Source organism: Mus pahari, chromosome 7 (assembly GCF_900095145.1).
Source record: "Mus pahari chromosome 7, PAHARI_EIJ_v1.1, whole genome shotgun sequence".
NCBI lineage: Eukaryota > Metazoa > Chordata > Mammalia > Rodentia > Muridae > Mus > Mus pahari.
The window spans coordinates 79,891,655-79,904,940 of NC_034596.1; positions in this window are offsets into that span (position 1 = coordinate 79,891,655).

Below are 13,286 nucleotides of genomic sequence, written 5' to 3' on the forward strand. Positions count from 1 at the left end.
GCACCCCACCCTTCCATACTATTTCTGTACCTGGAAAGCAGGTTCTTGGACTGTTCTTCCATGTTGTGCCAGTGTGGGGGGGAGAGGGGGATTCTGGGTAGATGGGCCTCCTCTGGCTCTCCAGCCTGCTGCTCCCTGGGGGCTCTCACCAAACCCTCTGATTAGAAAATCACACCAGTTGGTGCTGGTGAGGTGCTGAGGTGGCCTCTCCCCAGGAAGGCCTAGGCAAGTCTCTCGAGGCGATGACCTACCTTCTTTAGATTCACTAGACTCCGATTTCAGTCAGACCCAGGTATATAAGGAAGCTGCTTTTTAGTTCCCCACATTTCTGAGGTTAAGTGAGCAGCTCAGGGTAGCGCCTCTCTCTCCTCCCACTTCTCTTAAACCCTGCAGTTCAGTCATCACCGGAAGCCCCACCCACCTGGAGGAGGGGAGTCATAACCAGAAGGGGGGATCCAGCTCATTTCTCTCCTCCCTCACACCACTCCTGTTACCGTTAAAAGGGGATATTGGCATCAGACGGCCCATCCACAGAGCAGCAAAGAGAAGCAGGTTGCCCATGAGGAAGGAATCCCGAAGGGTAGAGTCTGACAGTGACCCCATACTGCCTCCAGGGCTACAGGCAACATCCAGGTTCCCGCAGCCAGGTCTGAGTATTGCAGGCTCTCAGCAGAGGGCCTGATGGCTCCTGCTCAGGGCCTCATCTTCCAGCCCTCCCTGGCCCTGAGGGAGCCTGGGAACATTAGCCTGAGGGCACAGCAGAGCTGAAGGTGTGAGCTTTTCATTGTCTGTGGGAATAACCAAAACCTCGGGTCACAGAAACTAGAGGATACAAAGCCAGGAGAAAAACCTCTGAGGCCCAGGGAAGACTAGAATGTGGAATGAGGAGTCATACTGAGGCACCACAGCCCCGCCCAGGTCTGTCTCCTGAGAATGGTCTGTTCTAGAGAAACACAGGGGCTTCTTTGAGGAGGTCTTCTGAGTCCCCAACTCCGCGCTCTGCCAGTTTGGCTTGGCTCCCCATCCCCACTTGGCCAGACAGGTCTGCTGCCGCTGACTTAAAACGCTGCCCTCAATTCTATCTTTAGCTCTGGCTGCTGGGTGCCTGAGTGACAGGGTTTGTGCTGGGATGGGAACACTTTGCAGTTCCCGGGTTCGTTGAGAAGGTGGTACTGACTGCAAGGATCAAGGCCTATGTAATATTCACGGCTGCATCTGTGGTCCATACCGCGGCAGGTACTGTGCTCCATGAATGCTGGGTAGGTAGATGGATGTGCTGTATGCAATCATGGATGGAGCAGATGCCCTGAAGAGTGGACGGAGGCCAACCTGTTCAGATACGAACCCTGAAGGAACATTGGCTGAATGATCTCGGGTATGAAGTGCCACCCTCAGCCTCAGTTTCTTTATGTGTGAAAGGGGACCAGTGGAGTGTCTTTCAGATTACACTAATAGCTCTGTTCTCATATCCTTGCACACCGCCCCTAAGAACAGACAGTGCTGCTGACTTTGAAGTAGAAGAAGGAAGAATATTGGTCTTGTAGGGCTCTCCTACACCTTCTTTATGGCTGAGCTGTTATCAATTTTGGATTTTTAATTTAACTTAATTATTTTGGGGACAGGATCTCTAGCCCCGATGAGTTTCAAATGTTCTATTACGGGCCTTGAACTTTGGTGATCTTTAGCTTTGGTCCCGACACCCAATCCTGAATGTCAGACTTCTCACTGTAGCGCATGCCACTGGGCAAGGGTCCTGTGGTGATCAAGTGGGACGACTACTGGACTAAACTGAACATCTGTAAAGGATTCCTTGTGATCCATGGAGATGTCAGGGTCGTGTGGCTCTCTCTGCTGGCAACTGAAGAATTACTGTAGGGTTTTCTGGAGACAGGAATAGCAGAGGTCTTAGATTATCTCTTTCTCTTTTCCCAGAACTCTCAAATCAGAGAAAATTCTTTGAGCAGAAGTCAGAAGGAGTCTTCCAATTACCAGCTTTGGGCATAGAGGCACACTATAGTTATCTCTTACACTTTTCTCAGGCGTGCAATTTCCTTTTGGAACCTTGAATGTCTCCCACCCTGTGCCCTCCAACCTGAGTCTTGGCTTTCAGAGGGATGGAGTCAGGTCCTCTAACAAGGGCTACGCAGCCCCCTCCCCCCATTGGCTGCCTTCCGAGCTTGCTTATCTTAGTCAGAAGTCCAGGACTTGGGGTCCAGAGTGATTAAGAGCACGTACTGCTCTTGCAGAGGATCTGAGTCGGGCTCCCAGCGTCTGTGCTGGGTGGCTCACAATCTCCTCTAACTCCAGCTCTAGGGGCTCTGACACATAGACACCCCCAGCCTCCCATACACACATGATTGAAAATAAAATAAACCTTAAAAAAAAAAAAAATCTGCCGAACAACAATAAAAGAATCCAGGACCTTTTCAGCCCCATGTGAGGAGCGGCTCTGTCCATAAAGCTGTCACCCTTGGTCTCTAGGGGAATGCAATCCCCAAGTGTATTCAGATTAGCTGCCTCTCCCAGCAGGTGTGAAGAACAGCCATCAACTGCCTTCACCAGAACTGATATGAAAATCCTTTCTCTGAACAATAGAACCCAGCAAGCTCCCATCCAGCAAATTGCTTTTTTTTCCAATAAGAGGACATCTCCCAAGGAGGGATAAGAAGGGGCTGAGGGGATTTTACTGTCAGGCAGTGGAGAGGGAGACATACGGGGGCCCGACTATGAATGACCGAACCTCCAGGCAGCCCTGAAGAGGCTTCTGTGCTGGTGTGGGGCTGCTAGGACAGTTCAGAGGAAAGTGCCAGGAGAAGGAAGGAAGCTGGGATCTGTCCCTCTCCTGTCAGCTTTGTGGTAGGGGGACCCTAAGGCACAGCAAAGCCATTGTCTGAGGTCCCAAGTGGGACCTAACGGCCTACCCTGCCGGGAAGCTGTGTGCCACTTTGGGGGTTGCCCAAGGCACAAACAAGGTCACTGGCAAGTTAGGAAGGCATCATAAGGAAACCTGGGCCACCAAACTCCTCCTCCTCCTCTTCCCTGATGCTACCCTGGGGGGAGGGGGAGATGCAGGAGCTTGGACTCCATTCCCTTTCTCATCTGTCCCTGTCACTTGGCTAGGGTCTTCCCATCAGAATGGCAGAAGATGCGGAGGTATGTCCCTTTACCTTATAAAAGAAAATGTAGTTAAATTGGCATAATGCTTTGTTTTTGTTTTGGCATATAAGGTGCTCAATTATTTACTTATTGAATTTTTTTTTTTTTTGAGTCAGGGTCTCAGGGAGTACAGGCTTGTGCAGAGCTCAGTGTCACAGAGGGTGATGCTGATTAATCCTTCTGCCCCCCCCCCCCCCCCAAGTGCTGGGGTTATAGGCATGTGTCACACCCGGCTTTTATTTATTTAGTATCTCTCTATGCATTTATTTACTTATTTATTTATGAGCTAGGATTTCATGGAGCCAAAACTGGCCTTAAATTCCTGATCGTCCTGCCTCCCAAGTGCTGGGTTATAAGCATAGGCTACCACATCTAGTGAGCTCTGTCTCTCTGTCTCTCTCTGTCTCTCTGTCTCTCTTTTTAGACAGGGCTTCTCTGTATAGCCCTGGCTGTTCTGGAACTCTCTCTGTAGACCAGGCTAGCTTAAAACTCACAGTGATCCGCCTGCCTCTGCTCCCACTCCCCAGTGCTGAGACTAAAGGCATGAACCCTCATTGCCTTTCTAAGGTATTTCTTTTTAAACACTGACCACTCTTTCTGAGATGGGAAGAGTGATATACACCTTAGGAGTTCTGGGACAGCCTGGGCTGTAAAGCAAGATCCTGTCACAAGACAAAGTCACTCTACATGAATTATTCAGTGGGCAGGGAGCTCTTGCAGGCAGCCATATGCTTCTCTTCTTCTTCCTGCTTCTATAAACGTTGTCCTGGAAGGCCCAGGCCACACCTCTTCCTGTGGACTTCCCTACTTCCTCCTGAGAAGGATAAGGACGCCACTGACCTACCCTCCTTTGCTGTTTCTGCAGCCAGTGCTTTGTCTGCTGATGTGAGGTGACAGGTCCTGTCTGGGCCCTGTAGCCCAGCCACATCTACAAGCTCCACTGTGTAGACACTGCTGTGTGCTCAGGTGGACACCCTGCACTATGTCCCCCTTTCTCTTCCAGGGACTTGCCTCAGCTCACTCTGCTCCAAGCGTGGCCCCCTCTGTAGACAGCACTTTTCTGCCTCTTCCTGCCTGCCTCTTCCATCCCTGGGCCGAACACCTGCAATGCCCTCCCTTTCTCTCTGCTAAATCAAGTAAATGCCCTTTGAACAATGTGTTAACTATCTCCCCTCCTCCGGGAAACCTTCCCCAAATAACCTGTGAGCAGTCTTCTCCCTCGTCCCTAACACCTTGCAGACTATAACAGGATAGGCCTCTCTGTTGCATTGATTGTGTGAGTTATATGTCTGTGCGTGTGTGCGCGCGCGCACGTGTGTGTGTGTGTGTGTGTGTGTGTGTGTGTGTGTGTGTGTGTGTGTGCCAGAGAGCAAACATGGAGCTCAGAGGCCAGTTTGTGGAGTTAGTTCTCTCCCTCCACCATGTGCAACTCAGATCATCAGGCATGGCAGCAAGCGCCTTCACCTGCTGAGCCATCCTGCCAGCCTGGGGATGGCTGTTAAGTACTTTAAAGGTCATCCCTTCTGGGGGTCGGGGGACCATGACACTGGTTCTCAATAGCGAGTCTGGCACAGGCTACTAACCAGCTGGCAGCTTTATTGTGAGGACGATGACTGGGTCAGGCTTCGTACAGAGGAGGGAGCTGGGACAGTATCTGGTGTGGAGGCTGCAGGGACCTTAGGCAGGGTGGCTGCTTGTGGCTTGCCGTGGAAGCGTGGTCCCTTCGAATCATGCTCTACAGAACGTGTGGCTCACAAACAGGGGTTGTAGATGGTGTACAGACGTGGTCATTGTCAAACACAGGGTAGCTTAGAGGGCCCAGGCTCTCTGCACTGCAGAGGGATGAGGCTGGGCTATTTAGGTGTTCATATGTGGCTCAGTACATGATCCTTGACCGTTTGGTGGTTTTACATTCAGAGATGCCAAGATCAGTGCATGTTTGCTGCATAGTCTGGGGGCTAGGCCCAGAGTAACCTTTAGGAACCTCCTGGCCCAGCGATTTCTTTGTTTGTGAATTGTTCTGGTTTGGAAAATGAAAATCCCTCCCTGCCAGCAACTAATTTACCAAAATAAACAAGATTTTTGCTTTTGTGTGTGTGTGTGTGTGTGTGTGTGTGTGTGTGTGTGTGTGTGTGTGACAAAGACTGTTCCCGAATGCCAACTTGGGGCTGCCAGATTGCAGTTTCAAGTGGGGGCAGCCAGAGGACTCGCAACGTGCAGGTGATTGACGGCAGATCAATGAAGAAAACTCAAGACAGGAGGAGCAAAATGTTTCCCGTGAGTTCCTGCTTCGGCCGGACTTCTCTTCCAACAGATCTTCACGGCCTTGGCTCCATGTTTGTTTGTATCCATTGCAAGCAACGCTGGTTTTCCCTCCGTGCTTGGTTTATTTACAGCCCGCTCCTGAAGTGGTGCATTCTGGCTTTGCTTCCACACGATACCGATGCCCAGTGATGCGTTTCTAATTTCTAATGTTTTTTTTAAAGATTTTTTTTTTTAAGTTTTTTTTTTTAAAGATTTTTTTTATGTATGCCAGTACACTGTTGCTATCTTCAGACACACCAAAAGAGGGCGTCAGATCCCATTACAGATGGTTCTGAGCTACCATGTGGTTGCTGGAAATTGAACTCAGGACCTCTGGAAGAGCAGATGGTGCTCTTAACTGCTGAGCCATCTCTCCAGCCCTCTAATTTCTAATTTCTGTTTAGTTACTATTACTTTATTATTTATTTATTGAGTGTGGGTGTTGGGCTGCATGTATATCTGTGCTCTAAGTATTTGCAGCACCCACAAAGGCAAGAAAAGGGTTTCAGACTCCCTAGGCCTAGAGTTACAGATGGATATAAGGCACGATGTAAGTGCTAGGAACCGAATTTAGGTTCTCTTAAGAGCGCTCTTGACCAGGTGAGGTGGCGCACACCTTTAATCCCAGCACTTGGAATGCAAAGGCAGGCAGATCTCTGAGTTTGAGGCCAGCCTAGTCTACAAAGAGAGTGCTTAAAAAAAAAAAAAATATTTATTTATTTTATGTATATGAGCACACTGTCACTGTCTTCAGACCAGAAGAGGGCATCAGATCCCATTACAGATGGTTGTGAGCCACCATGTGGTTGCTGGGAACTGAACTTAGGGCCTCTGGAAGAGCAGGCTGAGCCATCTCTCCTGCTCCCTTATTATTTATTTTTTGAGACAAAGTCTTATTCCATAGTTCAAACTGGACTGGGACTCCCTGTGTAGTCAAGACTGGTCTCAGACTCATTGCAAACCTCTTGCCTAAGCATCTCTGCAAGTGTTGGATTCTTGGAGCTGGAGTTCCAGGCAGTGAGTGGTGCGAGCCTCATGTGAGCCCTGGACACAGGTCTCGGGTCCTCTCCAAGAGTGTCGAGTGATCTTAGCTGTTAAGCCCTCTCTCCAGCCTTTTGCTTTTTGAGACGGTGCTTGTTGTATAGCCAAGGATAACTTTGAATTCCTGACCCTACTGATTTTACCTCCTGAGTACTGGCATTGCAGACATACCCCACTACATTTGTTTATTTTGCCTCTTGGCGTTTTTTTTTTTTTTTTTTTTTGCAGGCTTTTGCTATCCGGAATTCTTAGCTCCCTACATGTTGCTTACAGGTCTTGTTCTCCGGTAACTCATTAGAGGTTTGCTCTCTCTCCTTCCTCCCGGGAGCAACAGGAGTCACGGTGGCTGTGGATCTGTAATCCAGAGCTGCTGAAAGTTGTCAAGGTTGTGTTCAGGTAGCACACAAAGTGTGTGTGTGTGTGGGGGGGGTTCGGGGAGGGAGTGACAGCAGCCAGGGACCCTGAGAAAGGATGTTGGGGGAGTTAACAGAGCACGGCTTCTTCCTCCCGGCCCCTGCAGAGAGCCAGGCTCAGTGACCACACTCCTATCTCCAGGAGCCTCTCAGGTTAGATCCTTTGTTGATTTGGGGATTAGGAGAGGAAAAGAAGGCCCCTCCCCCAGTTCTCCCCACACACCTCCTGCTCCTCCTGCTTTCTCTTCCTGGTCCCTGTGGCTTTACTGCTTGGGTATCTCCCACAGATTTTATCTGCAGGTATTTTATCTACTTAGATCCCAGGAATTCCCTGGGCCAGACAGAGAGCCAGTATTGTGCCTGGTTTTAAGGTGCCTAGTGTTAAAACAGAGAGAGCTTCAAGGGGCTCACGTTTGCTCCTGGGGTCAAGGAAAACAAAGATAACATTGGAACCAAGGAGAGAATAATTTCCTTATAGACAACTCAGGAAATTTCATTCTCTCTCTTCTGCTTTTTTTTCTCACTCTTGTCACCTCTATGTCTCCCCCCCCCCCGTTCCCATCCCCCCAGATTCACCCTGGATTAGTTTGAGCACAACACCTTATGGTGCCTCTTTATCTAGATCATTCCCAGAGAGACAAAGAAGTGGCCTCAAGTGTCTCTGGAGTGTCTAGGCAGAGAGAGGAATCTAGATGAGATCTAATTAACAATTTACAGACTAGACTCACCACGTTGTTTGCTGTGGGCTCTGTTATGAATGCACAACCCCCTCCACGCACACACCGGGCATCGAGCTGGGTTTCAGCAGGAGCGTCGTCGAGTGGCACAAAATGATCAGGAACAGCTTTGCCTCCAAAGTGCCTGCTTTCTATGCATTGCTGGCATCACTTGGACTCCACAGAGTCCTCGGGAACACAGTAATTTGAGGTGCTAATGGCAATAAGTGGTGAGGACTGATACCCACATCCACTGATGTACAGATGTGCACATGCCACATATATGCACCACACACACAGACTATATCTTAAATTACCTGCTGGAGTCATGGTTGGTATTAATGTCTTTGAAAAGATGGTTTGTGCTTTCTGAGTTTGATTATGGGATTTCATGTAACCCAGGGTGGCCCTGAACTAGATACATAGCCCCAGCTAGACTTGAACTCCTGGTACCCCACCTGTACTTCCCAAGTGCTGATATTACAATATGTGCCACAGGGCTCTTTCACCTGAATTTTGATCATCCTAAGAAATTTACCTTCTATTCTATATCACTACAGGTTTTAATGCAGATGAGCCTCCCCTGCTCTAACCCTCTGCTCCTCAAAGTCCAGCTATAACTGTGAAGCAGCAGGAACATGGATTCACGCTATCTGTCTTTCTCTTCTTCTAATTCTTCCTCCTCCTCCTCTTTCTTTTTCTTTCTTTGTTTCTTTGTTTCTTTGTTTCTTTCTCTTCTTCTTCTTCTTCTTCTTCTTCTTCTTCTTCTTCTTCTTCTTCTTCTTCTTCTTCTTGATTTATTTATTTATTTATTTATTTATTTATTTATTTATTTATTTATTGTATATGAGTACACTGTAGCTGTCTTCAGACACACGAGAAGAGGGCACTGAATTCCCATTACAGATGGTTGTGAGCCATCATGTGGTTGCTGGGAATTAAACTCAGGACCTCTGGTAGAGCAGTCAGTACTCTTAACCACTGAGCCATCTCTCCAGCCCCCTAACCAGTCTTCTTGACACATTAATATACACCCAAGTGACACACATGTCCCTAGCATGAGACTTATACTTTCCTCCTGTTTAGTGAGCCTCACCTAGAGAGGATAAGATGGAACAGGTCCGAATCCTCCCTGCTCCTTGGGCACCCGCTAGCCCTAACCTTGCCAGGCAGTTCCAACATTTTCCTACCAGAACCTTCCAGTCTCTCAAAGGCCTCTGGTCTGATAATCTTCCTCTCAACTTACCTTCTTTCTGTGCTTTCCTTAGATAAGGCTCCCTGTCTGGCTCTGGCCCTTGTTTTTGTGTTTGGCATTACTTTGGCATGTGTTGGTGTTGTTTTGGACATATAACCATTTGAGCCCAATGCAAACAATGGTATAAGGAGAACGCATTAATGGTTTCATTTCTGCTTTTGGAAATTACTTTTTGGGTGTGTGTATAATGCACATGTGTGGCATATGCACGCTTGTGTCAGTCTGTGTGAGCAGATGTGGGTGTCAGTCCATCCCCACCCCCACCTTACTTCTAAGGTTTTTATGGGTCATCTGCTCCTTAGATTCCAGGCTGTGCTGGACACTGGGGGCAATGTGATGTCCAAGACAGAAATGGTTTCCTTGCTTTGCCAAGCCTGGTGCTGCACATGGGAAGCAGAAGCAGGAGAATCGGGAGTTCAAGGCCATCGGTAGCTACAGAGTAAATCTGAGGCTAGCTTGGACTGCATGAGACCTGTCTCAGACATATGCACATAAATAAAACCAACAAACAAGTCGGGCAGTGGTGGTGCATGCCTTTAATCCCACCACCTGGGAGGCAGGGGCAGATAGATTTTTGTGAGTTCGACACCAGCCTGGTTTACAGAGCTTAGTCTCAGGACAGTCAGAGCTACACAGAGAAACCCTGTCTCAAACAAAACAAACAACACAACAGAAAAACAAAACCCAAAACCTTTGTACCCCAGTGATGCATGTAAGATGCTGGAGAAGATACAACTGTTTGTAGCTCTGAATTGTGCCACAAAGAAGTTAGAATGAAGCTCTGAAAATTATAGGCAAGTGCTTGACCTGGTCAGGGGAGATGGTCAGAAAAGGCTTCCTAGAGGAAGAGACATTTCAGCCAAAACACAGAGTTAGCAAGAAGAAAAGGACTGGGAGTAAAGGCGCGGGTCCTCTGGCACAGCAAACGCTTGTGTAAGATTCTCATGGCTGAGAAAAAGGAGAAGAACCCAGAGAGGAACTGAAAGAAGACCAATGTGGTTGGAGCACAGACAGAACAAGGAGAAGTGGTGTAAGAAGGACTGGACAGAGGGTGGGGATTGTTGAGACAGGGTTTCAATCCCTGGATTCTAGAATTCAGACAGATGATCGTAACTGTGTGTATATACTCAGTTGCCAAGCCAGGACAGAGCCAAATATGCTGACCTGTTCCAGAGTAAATAAAGCTGGAGGGGCTCGATAAAAATCAATTAGCAAGACTAGGAGCTCAGTAGGATGTAAACCCATTCTTAAAAATATTCTAGGGCCGGGTGTGGTGGCACATGCCTTTAATCCCAGCACTCGGGAGGCAGAGGCAGACGGATTTCTGAGTTCAAGGCTAGCCTGGTCTACAAAGTGAGTTCCAGGTTAGCCAGGGCTATACAGAGAAACCTGTCTCAAAAAAAAAAAAAAAAAAAAAAAAAATTCTAGCCAGGAATGGTGGCTTATGCCTATAATACAAGGACTCAACAGCTGAGGCAGGAGGATTGCAAGAGTTTGTGACTAGCCTGGGCTACCTAGTAAGACCTCTTCTCAACAGACAAAACCAGAGCTGAGGCTAGAGAGATGGCTGCCATGCAAGTGCAGGGCCTGAGCTGGGAGCCAGCACTTACAGAAAAAAGTATTTAAGCTGGGCAGTGATGGCGCATGTCTTTAATCCCAGCATTCGGGAAGCAGAGGCAGGTGGATCTCCATGGACCAAGTTCCAGGACAGCCAGGGCTGCACAGAGAAACCCTGTCTCAACAAACAAAGAAGCAAATGAACAAAAGTATTCGTAACAACAGGGCTGTGGAGCAGGGAGACAGGTAGATCCCTGAAGCCCACTGGCCAGCCTTCCTAGATCTAGGATCAGGGAGAGACCTTGTCTCAACAAAACACAACACAACACAACACAACAAAACAAAATAAAAACCTGGTGGGAAGTGACAAAGGAGGGCATCAAATACTGACTTCTGGCTTCCCCATGGACACATGCACAATTGTATCCCTATGCACACATGTACCTCCCCCAAACCCCACCCACACACCATGAAGGGGGGAGGGGACTCTCAGAGAACAAGAGGCAGGAACACATTGGTGGGATGAAGGCAGGGGCTGGTGATGGATGGATGGAGATCAGGTTCATTATTACACATCTTACTTCCCAGCCATTCTCTGAGCAGGAACCCCTGCCTAGCTCCTTCTCTCCCAGAGCAGAGCATTTATAGTGTTCTTTCTTGTTGCCATGCCATTCTGCACCCTTGACTGCCATGGCACTGTCCCAGTGTAGCAGGGATGGCTGCTGGCCTTCCTTTCCTGGATTCTGATCTCCCTGAAGGCAGAGATCATACCTTGATTTAAAAAAAAAATCTCCAATACCTAACACAGTTCATGGCACAGGCATGGTGTCCAGTGTGTATTGGTTTGTAAAACCTCACATTGGAGCTGAAGACACCTTTAATCCCAGCACTTGGGAAACAGAGGTAGGTGGATCTCTAAGAGTTCGAGGCCAGACTGGTCTACAAAGCGAGTCTAGGACAGCCAGAACTCTGTTACTCGAGGAACCCTGTCTCGAAAGACAAAACAAACAAACAAAAACCCAAGAACCTCACATTGGCCAAGCTCAATACTCAACTAGACTGCAGGGCAATCAAGATGGCTAACGGACAGATACAATTGCCTCTGGCTTCTGTATCCTCACAGGTCCCCTTTACAACAAAGTATCCTAGTTCAGCATTGGGGAGGCTAAGGTAGAAGCCTGGCTACATTGCAAGCTCTGGGGTAGCCTGGGCAACTTAGCAAGATCCTGAGTCCAGCTAAAGGGACCTCACTCCCTGACAGATACTTGCCGGTACCCCAAGAGCTTGGGTTCAGTGTTCAGCACCACTGAACTTTTAAGGATGTGTATGTCTGTGTGTGGGTATGTGCATGTGAGGGGAGAGATGACAGGTCAGCTCCAGTCCTGAGCTGTACCCAAGTCCTCTTCAAGAGCAGTACACAACTCTTAATGACCAAGTCATCTCTCCAGCCCTCCAATATCTTTATTCGTGATTGAATCTAGGTCATTGTTCTTCCTGTGCGGCTTTTGGGTTTCTGTGCATGAGCTCAGCTAGCTCCTCTAGTCAACAAGATCCAAGTAGGAAAGCCCCAGGGACTAAGTTCTCAGCACTTTCGTTTTTGAGCTATATGTGCACAAGCATCCTTTGTTTTGTCTGGTCACTAGCTCTTCAAGGCATTTAGCTCAAAGGTTAAATGGCTGACACAAGATCTCACAGCCAATGGGCCAGACACAGAGGCTTTCCTCTTATCTTCCTCTGGTGAATTCCCTAAGCTTTGGCTTTCTGTGTCTGTCACCTAGAAAGGGGACAGATAGTCCTGGGTTTCCATAGTCTAGGACAGTGGATCTCAACCTGCGGGTCATGACCCCTTTGAGGGCCAAATGACCCTTTCACAGGGGTTGCATATCAGATATTTAAATTACGAATTCATACCAGAGCAAAATGACAGTTATGAAGGAACAATGAAAATAATTTTATGGTTGGGGTCACAACTACATGAGGAACTGTATTAAAGGGTCATATCACTTGGAAGGTTAGAACTACTGCTCTAGGAGACGCTCCAGAACTCTCTGGGATTTGTTCCCACTGAGTCACGCCTTGGCAAGCCTGGTGGGAATCTGTGGTGGCCCACCGCAGGCTGCTGACATTGAGTACACCACAGGGAGACAGCTGCACGAGCCAGATGTGCTTCCTGTCACCCTCGCACAGACATGACATGACTTATAGCTGTGGAGCCAGAGGCCTCACCGCGCCCTAGACAGAAGCCCCAGGGACCGGAGGCAGGCTTTGTGTGCCAAAGATACAGCCCGAAGGGGAGGGAGGCTATGGCCAGGGAGTGTTTAGGTCAGCTGGACGTGAGGCTACGTCATCAGCGATCCCAGAGGCTTATGACAGAAGATGTGAACTCCAACCTTTCTCTAGAACTGCCTACCTGGGATAGGGTACTTCAGTGTCCTTCACAAAACCGAAACCAAGCCAGCTGCTCCTCTTTCTGTCACTTTTGGAGACCAGGGTACTAGAGTGTTAAATGGCCCTATTCAAATTTTTTTTAAAAAAAATAATGGCACTTGCCCCCCATAAAGACACTTATATAAATAAATGTCCCTGAGTGCTAGGGATGGTAGTGTATACCTGTAATCCCAGAATCTGGGAGGGAGAGACAGGAGGATCAGAAGTTCCGGGTCACCCTCAATTACAGAGTACAAGGACTGTCGGGACTATATGAGACACAGTCTCAAAAAATAAATAGGAGGGCTGGCGAGATGGCTCAGTGGGTAAGAGCACCCGACTGCTCTTCCAAAGGTCCGGAGTTCAAATTCCAGCAACCACATGATGGCTCACAACCATCCATAACAAGATCTGATG